This window comes from Watersipora subatra, chromosome 3, assembly GCF_963576615.1.
Source record: "Watersipora subatra chromosome 3, tzWatSuba1.1, whole genome shotgun sequence".
NCBI classification, from domain to species: domain Eukaryota; kingdom Metazoa; phylum Bryozoa; class Gymnolaemata; order Cheilostomatida; family Watersiporidae; genus Watersipora; species Watersipora subatra.
In genome coordinates, this window is record NC_088710.1 from 3,367 (window position 1) to 22,873 (window position 19,507).

The following is a 19,507-nucleotide window of genomic DNA, read 5'->3' on the forward strand; positions in this document are numbered from 1 at the left end:
CATTCGACCTAAATCATTGGGTCTAGGTGGCAACCACTTTCCGGAGGCGGATGCCAGCAGTATGCCGCCGGTGGAACAGGCTATTGACTCTGTATTGCCTGTTGGGCCTCTAAGTGAAGCTGATGAGGAAGCGGCAGAAAATCAGGGAAGTGACGGAGCGCAGCTGCCAGCTGAGGAAGTCGAACCCGAGGCTAATGCAGACAGGCCAGCGGTCAAAGCGAACAGACTGCCTGAGCAGCCTGAACCGCTTAGACGGTCATAGCGTTTGCGACGGCGTCCTGCATATTTGGATGAGTATGAGTGCTAGTCACTCAAGACCAATGCATCTTTCATGTGAGCTTTGTAAGAAGCTGGGGGAGATGTGGGATATTATGTAAATTTTCAAGGCTTTCTAGTGATTAGATGGTAACAAGGGAATGGCTTTCATGAAGAGCCAGGGCTTTGAAAAGCTAGCTTTTCACAGGAAAGCCGAGAGACTAACAGGTCTCGCTATATAAGCAGGCGTTAAACAGATGCTTGACAAAAGGCTCAGTGGAGAGCAAGTAAGCTGATCATCAATTTACACTGTGGAGATCGGACTTGAGAGTCCATTGGGTAGCAGTGAGACTGCTGATTTGGTTTGCCTTCAGGTTGGCAGTAGTGACTGCCGTGAGATCAGTGACAGCATTCCGCTGTGGGTGTGTATCGCTGTGGTATTGAAGGCTGATGGCAAAGGGGAGGTTGGTGTGTCATCATGGCACCTTAGCGCTGCTTAGCAATATCCATGTTATATTGCTAACATGTACTTCGCTGGTTGAGCCCCAGCCAATCCATTTTGCTAGCTAGGTGGCACTTAAACAAACTGTACAATCTATTGTTATTGCATTCTAATATCAGCTCATCTAGCATGTTGCTATCTCATCCTTACTCACCCGTTTGCTTCTTCACCAATTCCTAATAAAGTTTACAATCACAAACATGTACTATTACTGCTTGTCTTGGTTTTATGTTATGATGAGAGAAGGGTGAATTAATCGGGCTACACTCATGTTTAACTCAAATTAAGGCTACTATCATTCATGGGAACCATCAGATGCAGCTAACGAGAGCAACTTGTATGTCAACTTTCTGATAGATTACCTTACCAATTGCTGTTAGCTCTACTCTAAACACACGCCAGGTACTCTTAGCATTATATTTGATTTCTCTTTTTTTCAAGTTTACAGAAACGCTCGCTATCCCTTTTATAAAATTTTTCAGTTCTTTAGTCATCCTCATTTATTTTTTCTTGGTCATTTTTATTACATGTGAGCTGCTCAGTTTTCACTCTGTGAACTGAAATTTTTGTTGTTATAAAACACTCTTATACATGGGCTACGCTTTAGCTTGTGAATTGATTTATAAATTGATTGACTAGCATGTAGGAGCATATATAATCATTTTCTTTTGCCATCTTTTTTATTGTTCACTTTGATATAGAATCATTCATTTTTAAATTGGTGTTACTACCAATATATGTTTAGACTAGCTAAATATCTCAGTAGTATGAAAATTATGATGCTGCTCCTTGTTGCCTTTCTGCGTACTCAGATATCACTTCTGTTGTTACAATTTGCTACAGGATTTGTAATTTTCTATTTGTGAAGTACCAGTAATGCTGAGATTGTCTGTTACAATTTTTGCTATTTTAGATGAAACAGAATGTATGGACAACTTCTAACACTTTCAGTGAGTCTTTTGCTGATAACCCTAGTGTCAGCTGAAAATGGCAGCAATAAAGGTAATGAGCTCTGATATATTTCAGTCTCAGTCTTTTGTACTGATATCAACTTTGACCAGCAAATACTCTACACAAATGATGTCAACAGCTACATGTAACACTTGTAAGGGCCTCCCTGTGACCTTTGAAGCTCATATCTACAAACTGCCACATTTATATTATTGTTAAATTATTACTGACAATTCCATTATACATTTCATGTAATAGTTGCATCTGAATTAGACAAGTTCAGAAACTAGCTCCAAGAGGCCAACCTAGGAGACAGGTGTATTGGGTGCTGAGGTTTTATAAATGCCAATGTATTTTTTCATGTGTTTGATTTCTCTGATCTCCACTATTGCAAGTTTGACACAAATCTTTGCATTATTGTATGTTAAATTGTTACCAACATCATCTGGTAACGCTAATAGAGTAACAAACTATATTGGGGTGTCAAGCATGGCTGGTTCTGTGTCAATGACCAGCTTATTTTATTTTTCTTTTGAACTACTTAGTAACAGCTATGTCAGTTTTGAAACTTATGCTGCTACAATATCTTACTTAGGGATTGACTGTCTGTCCAGCAGTACGAACATAGGATTTTGGATGGAAGGACCAAAAAGTGCTGACCATGATGACGCCCCATCTTCTGTTGTTTGCCCAGGTAAAAACTTGATATTTCTTACTTTTTAAATTGATTGAAACACATGAAGTATTGACTTCCAATGCAGCAGTGAAATAGGTTAGTTTATTCGTCAGATAGTAGTGTAGTGGTCAATATGTAACTTGTTTTTTTTTGTCTGTCACTAACATGTGAAAGTAGTGCAGTAGCTAATATCTAACTTTCTTATTTTTCTCTTTTACTAGCATTCTCATGTCTTCATCATTGTCTTGTTTCACGTTAACACTATATTTCAAAACTTATCGTGTTTTACCAGCCATAGACTTCGATATACTGATTAATTTGGATTATTTTATGAGATTTAAAAGTCAAATGACTACCCGGCTTTGTTGGAGTCAATACTTTTTCTATAAAACTTGAATTAAACTTTATGTAGATGATTTAATAATCTCACATTTAAACGTTAATCAAATTTGCTTCAGCATATAAACATTATCATTTCCTTAAAAAAATTAAAAGGCCAACAGTCTGTGTTTTAAAGCTAATCAGCAATGTTGACATTAATTGTAAAATATAAAACTGGTTGAATTTCATATAAATGTTTCAATCTCATCGTCGTTCGGACAAACAGCTTTTTAGAAAAGGACATTCAGTAAAAGGTTCACGGAACTGATGGTTAATATCCATAATTTTTTCTAGACAGTTCCGTGATAGCATTGCTTTGATACTAGTCATGCACACAGAGGCAGTTTATGGATAGTAGTGTTTAGTGTACTTTCATATTTTACTATTTTTAGAGAATTTCTATGCAGCTGAATGTGTTTGCAAGGATGAGCTTTTCTGCGACGGAACTGCTTTTGATGTCTCTAACGCAAGACACTGCACAGCCTACCAGCAAGCGGGGGCAACATCTCGGGCTGTGGTGAGTTAACGATTTAATACGTTTTGTACTAGAAGCCGAGAGTATTATCCATATAAAGTTATTATTTGTTTTGACATATAGCTCAAAGTGACAGTTTTAAGACAATGTGTGACTATGAATGAAATATAGCGTATTATAATATTATGGAAAACATGTGATAGTAATGCTACTCATGAAACATGAATAATAGTAATGTTTCTTCTACCAATTACAATAGCATATGTACCATTCTCACAGCAAAACCGTCATGATATCTACTCTACTATGTAACAGATGGTAAGATATTATTCTTTACAGGCTATGGTGAACTGCAAATACTCTAAATATCTACAAGCCAAGGTTGTCAACCAAGACCTCACCATAACATCCCAGCCAATTCGCTGTCCAACTGGGTGAGCTTTTTATGAGATAATCATGGAAGTTTCACAAGTCAATATGAGACGTAGTTCATCTGCATTTTATTTGTACATGCACTTAACTTCACCTCAATCTTGTAGTATCTCTACTAACTGTATGTAGTCTCTTTAAAACAATTAATCGATCATGTCATCTTTAGTCTATTTTCAGTTTCATAGTTCTTCTTAGTTTTTCTAACTTTATTGCAAATTTTAAACTCTTTTAGCTTCAACATGGTATCATGTGCTAAACAAGACCCATGGTCACATGGTAGAGAGACTCATTTTGTGAAAAAGGTAGACATCACCGAAGAGCTCACATGTGGCTGGGCAGCAGTACCAAATAACATCCAGCGTTACGTCCATATATCAGCCATGTGTATTAAGGATGAGGCATGTGCAGATGATGTTGCTGGATAAATATTGCATGTATTTTGTAAATGTTCATAGAGCGGAAAGCTCAATAAAGTTGTGAAACATCTGATAGTTTTCCATCAACTGATAAATCACTTACTATTTTACTGAAAGAACAGACAACCTTTAACAAATAAAACAACGAAAAACACTTTTCGTTTTTTAGAGTGTTAAAAGGATAGACAATTCTGAAAGCTGATATAGCAGATTAATCACAATTAATAAAGAAAGAGTCAAAGTAGTGTCAAGTTCTGAAAAATGTTAAAAGTCCCAGGCTGTAAATGAGGTATCTTTGATATGACAGCTATTTGCACCTAGGTACACCTACTCATGAGATCTACTCTGGTATGACAGTTATTTCTACCTAAGTACACCTACTCATAAGATCTACTCGAATATGACAACTATTTCTACCTAGGTACACCTACTCATAAAATCTACTCTGGTATGACAGATATTTCTACCTAGGTACACCTACTCATAAGATCTACTCTGGTGTGACATTTATTTCTACCTTTAGGTACACCTACTCATAAGATATACTCTGATATGACAGATATTTCTACCTAAGTACACCTACTCATATGATCTACTCTGATATGACAGATATTTCTACCTAAGTACACCTACTCATATGATCTACTCTGATATGACAGTTATTTCTACCTAGGTACACCTACTCATAAGATATACTCTGGTATGACAGATATTTCTACCTAGGTACACCTACTCATAAGATCTACTCTGGTATGACAGTTATTTCTACCTAGGTACACCTACTCATAAGATCTACTCTGGTATGACAGATATTTCTACCTAAGTACAACTACTCATATGATCTACTCTGATATGACAGTTATTTCTACCTAGGTACACCTGCTCATAAGATCTACTCTGGTATGACAGTTATTTCTACCTAGGTACACCTGCTCATATGATCTACTCTGATATGACAACAATTTCTACCTAAGTACACCTACTCATATGATCTACTCTGGTATGACACTATTTCTATCTAAGTACACTTACTCATTAGATCTACTCGAATATGAAAACTATTTCTACCTAAGTACACCTACTCATTAAATCTACTCGAATATGACAACTATTTTTGCTTAGGTAGAAATAGTTGATTGGCAGAAATAACACACACTCAAAAGCGATCAAAGAGTTTTTTCAAGTTTGTAAGGAAACTTTTTAATACTCATCATTGTGTGAGATCTTGTGAGCTCTATGATTCGCTCTATGATTCGCTCTCTGGTTCGCTCTATGATTCGCTCTATGATTCGCTCTATGATTCGCTCTATGATTCGCTCTATGATTCGCTCTATGATTCGCTCTATGATTCGCTCTATGATTCGCTCTATGATTCGCTCTATGATTCGCTCTATGATTCGCTTTATGATTCTAGGCAGCAATTGCGCATATCTTATCAGCAGCTAACAATATCTCTTTCGGCATCGCCTTTTTGCTCATCTTTCCTAAATAGTATCTATAAGGATATTCTAAAACTCTTCAGCTGGCAGTAGACATGTGAATGTTAGCTTCTCGCGTAAAGAAGATTGAAGTCATCAGTTTTTACAACTCTACTTACTTTTTCATTGGCTCTGCGAAAAATTATCTATGTTTGTTTAAACATCTGCTCTATCTTCTCAGGCTCTTTTGTGGTTTGCTTATCTTATCGTGAACTATAACTGCTGACTTACTCCAGTTGGTTGTTTGTGTAATCGGTTCCAATTTATACAGTAACTTGAGTGCTGCTGATCAAAAACTACGCAATATAATCGCCAGCTTTGTATTTGTGAGTTTGACTAGGAAAAACTTCCAAATCAAGTTGCTTTCATGAAGACCAACCTAACTTCTCAGAGTTCAACTAATAGCATATCTTGGTAGTAAACTTTTCATCAGATGCAGTGACTAGCCAACTTTGTTAAAATAATTGCTACATCCATATATAAATCACAGTGTCTGTTTGTTGCGTGTTGTTCATCCAGTTATAACGATAAAGTTATAGCAACAAAGAATCTCCTTCGTACTGGATTAAAACTTGCACCCTTCAAATCGCAAGTCTGCTAACAGTCGCGCACAACCACAAGGCTAAACCATTCTCATCACTCCCATCGTTCGTACCACATACTGTATATCTTTTTCGTGATTACACACGCTAAATGTGCCCTTTTTATTATTAATTAATATTAATTTTTGTAAAATAAACATGAAGTATACATATACTTCATGTATACTTATACTTACAAAATGTATATTACAAGAAGTAGTAGAAGCTAAGTAATATAAATATATCTTACGCCAACAGCTAGCTGTATCTGCTCGTGAGCTCAGTTTTGCACATCTACAAGGCGTCACTGTCAAAAGAGGATGAACTATTATAAATGTTCTCTTTTATAACATTTTGATTAGCCTGAGGTTAGATGTATAAGCGTTAAGGGTTGTGTTTTTAGGTTACTGAGGTTGGTCATTGAGGGAGCACTTTGTTCAAGTAGGTCATCGGAAGAAAGCTGTCCTAGTGGGACAAATGTTGTAGTTGCGTAATGTTGCTTCTGTTGTACGTCAGGGAAATTCACCATATCGATGAAATGATATATTCAGTTATTTTGCCAATGTCCGATGTCAGCTGGGAGAAGATTGTTTTTCAGCTTCTCTTGGTGATTGATTCTCCTCAGTTTAGAGTTCTTAATCAGCATGTTGCTGCTTTTTAATTATTGGGCTTTGAATGCCTTCAGGGATCTTGTTGCTGGTGTGGCTTGCTATTTGTACATTCCGATGTGTGCATTGTATACCGATATATATTATAGCTGTACCACCCGGCATTGTCCAGGTAATAAAAAAGTCTTTGGACAGAAATTTAATTTGTATTTAACATACAACAACGTTTCCCATTTTACTTTCAAACTACATATCATGAGAGAGGTGTTTTGTGTAGTTGAAATAAATTAAGAGAAAAATAAAAACAACTGTAAAGGTTTTAAAACTTTGTCAAACAACTGTACATTTCAAGCTAGTAGCCTGGCATATTGCCAATGGAAAATTCCACTAAGCTAGTTAATAAGGCTAGGCTTTCAATGACGGTACTCCATGACTTTACGTCTGCATTGTTGTCCAGCTCCGCTGTTCTAATAATAGCTATAGCCGGAAAACCAACAGATATATGACAGACATACTTCGAGAAATATATATATAGATTGTATATCTTCTTGGGCTTACTCCATTCTTTGGCGGTGTCTTAATATCTCCCAGCAACGGCATAATATATGCATATATATCTAGTAATCTGTCCTATTCCCAGTCGGTATTGAGTTTTAGTGAAATGTCAATATAACAACGCTCAGAAGTCATTTAAACAGTCACTACTTTCTTTTTCACTACCTTTCTTGACTACTTGTGAAAACTGGCAAGTTGTATATCAGTGTGGCAAGAGTCTGAAATTCCTTACCGCCTAATATACATGTATGACATCATGGAGGTACCAACTTTTTTAACCCCTTTGAAGTGATGCATTCTTGAGTCACTAACATACCCCAATTGGTGAAGGATTATACTATTGCTGGCTCATGCATCATGTCATCATGTATTTGAACTTTCATCAGCAATTCTCTAACAAATGCATACTCTTGTTCTAATTGCAGTATGAAACTAAATACATACATCTGAGTTTAGCTTGATTCATTTTAATAAATTTGCAAATAACCGTTAACTTTAATGCAACTCCTTTAACTCCATAATCTAGCAAACCATATTTTAAATAATGTATTTTATATAACTGATGGCCTGTAGCTAGTAATCAGAATAAAAATGTATAGATTCACTGCAGACATCATTTTTATTAAACTAAATGTTAACTGGTGTAAAGTCATAATTGGATATCTGCATAAAACAATGCTATTGCTACCATGCAAGTGCTGCTGCATTGGTTTTCACATGCGAAAATAGTAGACCGTAGGTAGCGTTATTGGCCTTTTTGTGTATGCTAAAATGAGCGGGGGTTTAGTCATTGAATGCCGCTGACTGTTTTGTCATGAAAAACAATCGCGTACATATGGTCATTTTGGCCATTATCTAGGGCAAATGCTCTGAACAGCGAATTTAACTCAGTAATGCCCAGGCTGTAAATTAAATATTTTATTTGATTAGCTTTTCCGTTTCTGACTCAATTATCCTCACTAATGCCATCCCAAATATTGTTCTTCAAATTCACATTTTGCTATGACCTAAACTTATGTGGCATATGATGAGATGCACTGGATCACAGTTCATGATCATATGACTATTAACATTTTTGGCTTTTTTATTATTTACCGTTCAAAGTGAAAGTAAATTTTTTTCTTTGACCAAAGCTTCTTGTTCTTTCATTCCCAAAATATAAATATCGCAAAATATAAACATCAGCTAACTAATTTCTAGACGTAAATTAGTGAGACCTTTTTATTCTTTACTAAAATACTATGAGTAATCCTGTGGGAGTATCTTCCAAAAATTCCTGACGAAGAATTTTTAAAACACATCAGAGATTTGGGAAGATAAATTCAACTCTTTCACAGGCCAAATGAATGTCGCTTATATTTTGCACTCTCCTTCGGCAGAGCGACATTAACCCTTTTGGATGCAAGAAATTTGCTAACTTACTACCAACTTGTCATAGATCTCTGAATAAATATGCAGTTGGAAAGTTGATACATGTCTCCACCAGTTGATATTTGTTGCTTGCAATTAACCTACGATGATTTTATAGCCTTTGTTGCAACTTGTTGGAGCTTTCAAGTGTTTTATTTCACTTTAAATTTGAAGGCATGTTTCCATTTTGTAGCTATATTTAATAAGGTTGCATAAAAGCTCACTGCAATTGTTGATATTTTTGCTACAGTTAGCAACCAAAACTGTTTTTTATGTGCAATAAAAAGGAGTTAGGAGCGTCGATCCATTGTAAGTCAAGTTCAGATTATCACAATGATGCTATTAATTAATATATTACAAATCTCCAAATTTACGAGCTATATAGTAATAATCAATCAAAGGCTACAAATATAATTATATTCAATGACAAGCGGACATTAGCAAACATATTTATGATACATTCATAAACAATTAATTTTTCTAAAACAAGAATATTAGCATTGTTTAAGTTGCGTTCTGATTGTTGCTTTTGTTTGGAACCATTTCATATGCTGGCTGTTCAATACCTTTCAGTGTCTCCTGACCTCAACTCCTCTTTGGCACAGCTGAGCTAGTCGATATTCGTGTCCAAACAATTTTTGTAGCTGAGCAAAATTTTTAGGCGTTGCAATTTAGAATATATACTTCTTGTGCAACTAATGAGAAACTGCTTGTAATCAAAATAGCCTCAAAATTTTAGTCTCAAAATACATGGTAAGCACAGATTTCATTGTAAATGCTAAAGCGTCTTTCGCATACATCAACATATTAAGACCGCATTAGACAAGGAACTACTATTAGCCTGACACAGTTACTAATTATATCTTTGGTTTTGCATTCAAAGTTTTAACAAAAAACCTTGAAGACTTGGAGTTGGAGAACGGACTTCGGTACGAACATAAACGAACAAATTGTTATTGATGTAACTGAGTCACTATTAGTACGGTTTTGTGGACACTTTTTTACTGATCACTTGCTATTAAAGTTCGTAAAGATCAAAAATATCAAATAGTGGTAGTCAAATAGAAGTGGTGTTCAAATAGATGGGATGTTTAAATAGAAGTGGCGTTGACTTGAAGAGGTGTGCTTTATTTTTCAATTCTTGTACCAGAGTGGCACTCAAATGTAGGTGGCGGTCAAATAAAGGTGGCGTTCAAATATGGGTTTTACGGTAAGCAAGTAGTGGTGTACAACATTGTCAAAGCTGTGTTGTCAACCATCTAACTGCAGCAGTATTCTTGTTTTCATCTACTCTGTAATCATATGAACTATGGCCCTTTTTTCTTAGAGCTGACTCATTGTCCATGATTCTTGGAAGCCTGTTCTGTCTGACAGTACCGTCTGTCTGTCTGACAGTACCGTCTGTTTGTCTGACAGTACCGTCTGTCGGTCTGACAGTACCGTTGTAGTATATTGCATCATCTCTAAATATTTTCGATAAAGGTATATTTGTGAAGAGATTGTCAGTATACGCATTGTAACTTTGATGTATAGGTAAAGTTTATGTAAGCTTTGCAACGACATCGCCTCCTTGACCTAATTTTGTCTGAGTTTCATCACAAGCTCGATAAACATCGAAATCACTCCGCAGTCTTCTAATGTTAACCCTTGCCTATATTTTCAACCCGCTAGGGTGAGGTTTGCTTTTTATATACTGTAGTATTGGACTTCTAATTCATCTATACTGACACATCATTTCATCAACTGATGAGTGTGCGTCTGGTACGATTGCTAGACATTGTGTCCTCGTAGCGTTTAGTCAAAGACGAATTTTCCATAATTTGTCTTCCCGCTCTGCATCATTCTCCATAGATGCTTTATCTATGAAGTGGATCATGGTACTGAGTAGTTCAAACTTATTCTTTGGCATGGCACCACTGACTAGCTTATATACACTCTCAGCTTCTCAGTCTTGACGCGCACTAGCCATTCTAAGCCTAACTAAGCCCATTCAAAAAAAAATTCCTATCATCTGCTCAAATTCTTTCGTTGTGGTATTGGCACTCATTCTCATTTTCTGGACATTGCAAGCCAGTACCTTTTGTGAGGTTACTTATTATGTCGGGTGGTACAAACCTCTGAAAGTATTTATAAGGTGTGAGTAGATGTTGATTTTCATTAGATTGCTGTGGTGAATTTTCAACGTCTCCTGAAGGTAGACCAAATTTCTTCTTTCCCTAGGGATAATATGGCTTAGTATATCTGGGCGTGGAAGCAGACTGTGGAACTAAAATCGCTGCTGCTGTCACTCTCACAATCATATTGAGCATCATCATAAGTTTATCTTTTTATGCTAAGCTTTACAGAACTTGTAGTCTATCCAGCGTCTAATTCAAAAAATAAACTGATATATTATTTTTCTTATAAAATGTCATATTTGTATTTCTTATACGTGTTAGCTTGTATTCACCAGTGGATTTTGGAGTTTAGCCTTCATCTGAATTGCTATCGTCCTCAAAGGTTTTTAAATCACTGTCATTCGCGTCAATCATATCGAGTTTCCACTCTAACATGTTTCTTATGTAATGCCATGATTGTTAAGTTTTACCTGGTTTGCAGTATTGGATCTATACAGATAAATTAATGCGTGTAAAATTTTCCACTTCTAATGTATGTATGGATTTTAGCTCAACATTATTAACAGCAAATTTCATGTAGCATTGACAAAGCTGCATTTTGGATAGTTGGTGCTATTAGAGTAGACTGTTTTTAACCAGCCAGGTATAAAAGTATCTGAATCAAACATTGACTGATAGTAGAGCAGGAGGTCATCAAAAAGCTGTTAAAAAGTGATTTATTCCTTTTAAAGGTGGACTATGTAATAAGAGTGGCATCTAGATCAGAGTTTTGAGCTGATTTCAAGTATCTGGTTTCTACGCTTCTCAGATTGTTCATTTTTGAGCAATATAATTAATATATTATTTTAATTGAATAGATGTCTGTAATGTTTTATGTGCTTCTACCAACAATGTGATAATGAAAATGGCATATAAATACTAAATAATTAGCAATAACCCAAGTTGGAATCAATTCTGATAACACTAAAATATTTATTTTTCAAATATTAGAATAATATTAGAATTGTATTATATAATATTATGTATTCTCAGTTTGGTTAATATTGTGGCAGCTTTACAGTTTGTCCTTGTTATTCCGCAACTCCTATATCATTACAGATCTGCAAAACAAAATGAAAAGTATTTTTAAAGACTCAGACCAAGTATATATAATGTTTTAGTATACATATATTCATCATTAATGGTTATTATGTTGAACCACGTACTTTATTAAGCAAGTGAAATCGCAATTACCCTAGGACACTTATGTATTCGCGTCATCTAACTTTCGCATTTTCGCGGTGTCATCCTCGCGCGAAAATTTCATGAGCAAAACTTAACTATCATAACGAACGAGCGAAAACGTGAAGTTAAATTGTTCATTGATATCCACAATAAAATCGTCATATTAGAAATGCAGGCAATTTTCGTCTGTGGTTGGGCTCAATGGGAAATTTCTGGTAAACCCATTATAGCTAATACACTGACTGAGCAGCATGGCAAAGCAAATTAAGATGATATCAGTTTAGTCACCGAATTTGTAACTGATGAGGATGAAAGTCTGGTAGGTGAAGTCATAAATTTGAAGAATAATTATTGTAGTGATGAATTTTATTACCAACCAAAAACAATATCAACCCTCATCAGGTCTAACCACATTATCTCGTTCACTGCCAACCATGTACAAATTCGCTATCGGCCTAGTGCTAGCCATTTTACCGAAATTGCCGATATTGCTTCATGATATGTATACAGTATTTTTTAAGTTCAATCTCTATCTAGAACATTTTTGTTACATATTTTATTTTGCCAACATTTTAACCAATATTGCTATGCAAAAATTCAATGTATCTCTACTTGTGCGCGATGATCAAGCTATGTGAAGCTACGATCGATCAGAAGCTAAAACGATCCTCCACAATGTTCCTTACTCTTACAAAACTATTACATTCACCACTGTCAGAGACAGTGCTGCTACTTTAATTATCTGCATAATCACGAAAATCTAAATCTTAATTGGCTATAATGTCATCAACAACTAATTACCTGTTTTATGACTCGCGCGCGGTAGTTAATGAGCTCAAAGAAAAATGTTTGTTTTTAGATTAGAAATTCTCAAACAAAAGTTTAAAATTGCTTCGTTGTTTTAAGCTGATTTTATAGAGAAATCTTCGGACAACACTGTCAATTTCATAAAACTCTTAAAGGTTGACTTGCAACAAAATTCACATTACAGTTATTTGGTATCAAAAGATTCGCCATGTCTTACTCTGTTGTGTAGTAGGTGCCAAATATGTGGGAATGCGATTAAAAGCTCTTAAAAGCGAACAGAAAATTGCAGCGACACGAGACCGCCCTAGTTTGGATTCGTTTTCCAAAACGGCTAAGATGTGACGTATGTGTGCCGGATGGTTTATGTTTACACTTTCATGCATCCTTATTCGTCGAACTATTTTCACAAATGTACTTCACGCTTGCGATAAAAACCATGTCTATTGTTCTTACGCGTCTATTTTATCGGCATCGTAATGCTGCAACTTTGAGCATTGATATCTCAAAACATAAAATAAAAATATGCTTAATTTTTAAAACTTAGCTTGAACGATTGCATGTCATCCTCTGATAAAAATGATGAGCCTTTTGGTCCGCTATGATGGTCGAAAAATGCTGTAGAAGTTGTTCGCGCCATATGGCAGGAATTGTAAGTCACATGATCAGATAATGTTAGTTTCAGTTCAAGTTTGATCTATCGCAAATAACAGATACGCTTTCTCGTATTAAACTTGTTAATTTCAATTTGTCATAATCTCTAACGCGCCACATCGGGTTTGTGCAACTGGCAAGCTGAGAAGCACCTTTTTTCTTAGCCAAGAGCAGAGAAAAGACCAAACCTTCACCGGGCGTGGAGCAACTGGGTGAAGCTGGATGTGACAAACTTTATTTATTCGCCTACTTACTCTTACCTTTGTTTTCGCCATTTCAAAGACGACATGTTTTCTAACCTGTTTGCATACTCCACATTCCACCAAAGCACGTGAGTAATTTATTTTATGAACCACTTGTACTAGTAGTAGTAACTCGGGTTATTTTCCAGTATTCTCCTAATACTACTGTATTAATTTATATTCAGTATTACAATATTAATGTCATTTAATTGTAATATGATATTATTAGTATTTTATTTTTTTAATTACGTGTATTATTCTTATTATAATAACAAAACTAATCCATACTGCATATCTATCTGTAAAACGTAATGTCATATTTATCTATAATTGATAAAATAATGTTATAAGTTTCACGATTAATTTCGCCAAATTTCTTAACCCCACTCACTTATAGATATGTTATATAAAATAGTTATTGTCATTTTCTGGTATCATCGTTAATAGCATATAGTATTATTAGATGATTATTATTAGTATTAGATAATGAAGAGTTTGTGCCAACCACTGAAGACTGGGCAGAGTTTGAGTGCTATGTTGGCCAGCGTCAAACACTCTCCAATTACATGTAAGATAGAGCTGAACCTAACCAAACTTGACAAAATATAAAGAATATCCATAGTTATTACTCACATTTTTATGTTCACAATATCATGGATTCTGATAAGGTTTTGTAAAATTTGTGTCATGATTGCATGGCTATATATTTATTCTTTTTCTGATCAAGCAAATATGATATAATAACAGGAAATGATGTTGTACAAATCTCATTGCAAGTCAACTATTGTGTTGTGATTTCAGACCCAAATCCTTCAAAGAGGAGAAAATAATAGTAAGTGTGACAGCACTCCAGCGACTATTTCACTGTCACGCCTGCACCCTCCCCTGCTCATTCACGATGGTGCGAGAAGGCGGATGGGTAGAGTTCAAGGTTACATGTGCCTCCTGTCACCAATCGTACACTTGGGAAACAACTGCCAGGGTGAACAGAGCTCACGTCATCAACCCTCTGCTGGCAGCTGCATCACTCTTTTCTGGCGGATGCCTTACGCAGAACCTCCGTTTTCTGTCGCTCCTGAACATCGCGATACCAAGCCACAGCGTTTGCCTTTACCAACAAAGAGAATACTTACATGGTGTGAGTCTTAATATTTACCCATAAACTTGGAAAATGTGAGTAAAAGCTAGGCACACTAACTGAATAACGATATTTAGAAACAACTTTTTTCTTGAAATGAAAACATGTCATCCTTCAATCGAAATATATTATAATTTGAAATTCTGATTCTTCATCATAATATAACACAAAAGGGGGAAGAGGATTCTACATTCTTAGATTAATGATATGATACAAATTAATCTGGTATAATGAAGTTTTACAATATTTTACAGTGTATTGATGAGCAGTACACCCTACATAACGAGGGACTGATGGCAGCAATCGATTGGGAGCTTGATTTGGCAGGTGACAGTAGATGTGATAGTCCGGGGCATTGCGCACTATACGGGGCCTACACTATGATGGATCAGAGCTGCGGTTTAATAGTCAGCAGCCATCTTGTCAAGGTAAAACTTTGACAGTTTTTACTTCACAGCCTGACAAAAACCGAAATTTTTTAGTAGTTATTAATACATAAACATGAAGTTGCTGATCTAGCTAAATAATTCATTCAAATAATGTGAAAGTGATTGTTGGTCGTAACTTTTTCACTTTGCAGTCAACGGAGACCACCAGCTCTAACGCCATAGAGCTGGAAGGCTTCAAGCGATGCCAGTCCAATCTAATTTCCTACGGCCTGAGAGTGAGGTCCATTACAACGGATGTTGTTACAAAAGTTGTGTGCATACCACAAGCTTGTGTTTTGGCTTATGCCGCAAATTCGTCGCGGTGAGCGACGGCCTCTACCTGCCTGCTTGGTGTCTAAGATTCGGGCTTTTTTCCCACCAACGGATGATGAAGAAGAGTTTGCAGACTTGCAAACAAGATTTGCGGCATAAACCAAAACACAAGATTGCGGTATGCACACAACCTTTTCCGAGCATTTGGCGATGGCTCCCCAAATGGGAATAGATTATCTACCAAAACAATTATTGATAAACACTAATTGCTGATCATCAAAATAATCTCGATCTTTATATAATAAAATCATAAAACTAATACACTCTCTACTGTAGTAAGTGTACAAGCCAGATATAACAATTCTCCTTGTGTTCCACTAGTTCAGAATATGTGTGTTCAACCAATGCATTAAATGTGTAACACAAGAATTGTGGATAATGCATGACACATTAGCATAGCTTTGGTGTTATTGGCCTTAAATGAAAATCCAACTCACTATGATATCACAGGTAATTATTCCACCCCAACTCAAGGGGTGCAGGCGCCACAAGTTCGTCCACACCAGGATGCATACACAGGCATTCATGCTCCCCGCGGTCATGGAGATGATGCGCAAACTCAGCATCATGGCAGCACAAACATTCAAGAAGAGATGGCATGTCTTGACAGCGCTTGCAGACACACCACTCTGTAGCCGGTAGTATTAGCTCCTAAAGAAATTAACAGATATGCCTATGCAACCATAGCTAATACATCGGGTCGATGTTATCCAACAGTATATCAGTGCAGCACTAGATTTAAATATTAAAATTGTTAATGTTGTCATTCGAGAAAAATCTGTAATTATTTTTTCGCAATATGAAGCGATAATTATCATTATTAAAATCATGTACATGTATATAATAATAATATTCGTTCTATCACTCTTAAGCTAAAACTATTACTACTAGCTAGCTTGGCACATAAGAGCTGGCTAGTGGCGGTGCTTACTTGCTGGGAGGTTTGATTCTGTTGAGGATCTTCTTCAGATAGAGCGTCAGGCTCGAAACGCCAGGGTCTTAACTCTTCAGAATTTGACATTTTTTATGATCGCAACTCGGACATGTACACGTATGTTGAATAGTCGGACGAAATGACCAAGCTGAAACTGTAAAGTAGCGAGCATCTATATTTGATACGGGGTCTTAGGTAAAACCCGAAATGTTCGTCATAAACTATTGCTACGATAAGTTTGATATTGAGCTTTGTATTGGCCTTTCAATTCACGCGAGAACATCACGTGACAAGACAATAACCAAAATCCGCGGATACGTCATCGAAATCAAGAGATTCCAATCTACGGCGGCTTTTTGTTTTTGAGCTTTTAAGAGCTTTTAATCACATTTCCACATATTTGGCACCTACCACACAACAGAGTAAGACATGGCGAATCTTTTGATACCAAATAACTGTAATGTGAATTTTGTTGCCAGTCAACCTTTAAAGACCGTGGGTTATGTAGTCAAGGAATAATAAAATCAGGTTACCACGCAATTGCTGAGAAAGTCCAAAAATGTGTTTATGGCAGTGTCCCCTAGAAAACGCATAAATGCGTTTATGGCAGCGAAAAGGTTAACAGTTTTGGTTGTGAAGTTGGTTGTTACCCATCTATTTTCTTCTTGAGATTCGAGTGTGAAAGTCACGGCGGGAAGGACCTAGACATCATTGATAGTCCAAGAAACAAATGGCAGCAAGTCATCAAATTGAATTATTGATCTCACCCACACATTTCAACCTGCGGTTCACAAATACGAACTAGTCCCAAATTGAATTTTTTTTCTTATTAGCGAACCGGACCTGAAGAATGTAATCTGTTTTTTCCACTGCATTTATTTTCACATCACTATATTTTCGCACTTATCAGAGCCGCGAAATTAAGTTGCAGCGGAGTTTTACTCTGTGTGCTACTCACGAAACTAAATACTAGCAAAATACAAGTGTCCTAGGGTAGTCAGTCTTTTATACGGTATGACATACATGTAAATGTATTCTAATCAAACATGAAGCACACCTCTGGTTACAATACCACTCGATTACTAACCTTCTAATTCACAGTCATCTGAGTCTTCTGCATCACTACTTTCTTCTCCATCCTCTTTATTTCTATTGCTACAGCAGCTGCGTCTGCACATGTCCGTACACTTGAGATCTTTATTGTTGCGCTGACAACGACGAGACTGGCACCAGTTTTGCATCGACAAAACATGTCCATGAGCACATCAGGAGCAGACCTGCCAACCCAAGAGTGGGGCAATGCGTGATATTTTGTTTTGGGGCAACTGATGTATCAATGATAGTATATATAAAATTGTGGAAATTGGGGCAAAAATCTCACGCATTTCTCACGCATTTTAATTTTTTCTTTGGGGTGATTGCGTGAGTCTCACTCCCAATGCGTGAGAGTTGGCAGGTATGGTCAGGAGGTGCTAGTTGTTGTGTCATCCATCTAGCTTTAAACTCTTCACTTTCCATAAACCATCCATGTTGCTAGGGGGAAGGGGCATTGATGATGATTTGCTTGGCTCTTTTGGAAGTCGCGGCCTGATAGGCAGCCCTAGATATATAGATTTAACTCATTTAGTGTGGGTGGTAGGTTTGATTGTGATGTGCGAGACGGTGAGCAGAAGATCTTATACCATGCTTCATTGATAGAATTTGTCTCTTCACCATATAATCTGCACATGAATGTCTCAATAGATTCTTTTATTGCACCATTAACTTCAAAATCTGTTCCCAATAATTTCAGTGTGTTACAGAATTCAGGATTGTTCTTTAGCAGCTTGAAGAAAGTTATCTTCCCTTTGGAATAGAATGCGCTTACACTGTCGCATCCACTTACAGCATGGAGCCCGAGCAGTGCTTTGCATCGTTCGGGTGTGAGGACGGTAGGCAGACAGCCTATGTTTACATATCTCAACTGCTCCTTACCACAGCAGTAAATAAGTTTCAGTGATGGCAGCTCATCCACTAGAGACAAACAGCTTAAGAAATCATCTGTGTCTTGGCATTTGACTAGAACTTTTGAGCTGGGTTTGTCTTCCATTATCTTTGCGATATGTGAAAACATGCACCTATCTGCCTCCTCGTGGCCTGATGTCAAACTCTATTTGGCTTACAGCGATTGATACATCAAGGTCATAGCTGATCATGTGGCATTCATCAAGCGTGTGATACATGCTTGCAATACTAACTATCCATTGCAAAAGCTGACTTGCAACCATGCCAAAAGTTGGAGGAGCTTTCAGGGTCTGAATTTTGGCCATAGCATCAACCACAACAGTGTCAAAGACTGGTAGCTGATCCTGGTTAACATAGATTGATGGTTGATCATCAATATCTTTCTCAACAGCAGCCATTAGAGCCGACTTAGCAGTCTTCAATATAGAGCCATCAGAGTTAGCCAGGGACCAGCTGATGTTGCCAAGAGAGAATGATAACACTTTTCTCAAATCCAACTTGGCTGATCACTAACAAATTCTCAAACAGTCTGTTCGAACACTCTAGGACTTTTTCTTTTGATTTTTTCTTAGCTGATAGTAATATTAGGAAGGTTTTGAGCTTGTTTGACTTGATGGATGCATTGAAATCAATCTTTTGGGTGCTTAACCTCTTCTGGACAAATTCTGAAAGCTGTTTCTCTCCTATAACATTTGCCATTTCAAGATCCTGCTTCACTTCAATGGAGGCTTTTGCACCATTGTAGTATGTACTAGCTTGGTGGTTTGAAATGCAAATGGATTTATTCTTGCTGTTATGAGTCTTTTATGACTTCCCTCATTTTCTCATCTGCCTTCCATGCCTTCTCAAGCATCTCATAACTTGCTGAATCTAATCACCAACCTCACTGATCACCAACCTCACTAATCA

General features: G+C 36.7%; 1 pseudogene; it reads left to right on the forward strand.

The window, feature by feature from the left end:
- Window positions 1-512: 512 nt before the first annotated feature.
- LOC137392280 (chromodomain-helicase-DNA-binding protein 1-like) overlaps window positions 513-19,507 on the forward strand; it is a 71,913-nt pseudogene continuing 52,918 nt past the window's right edge.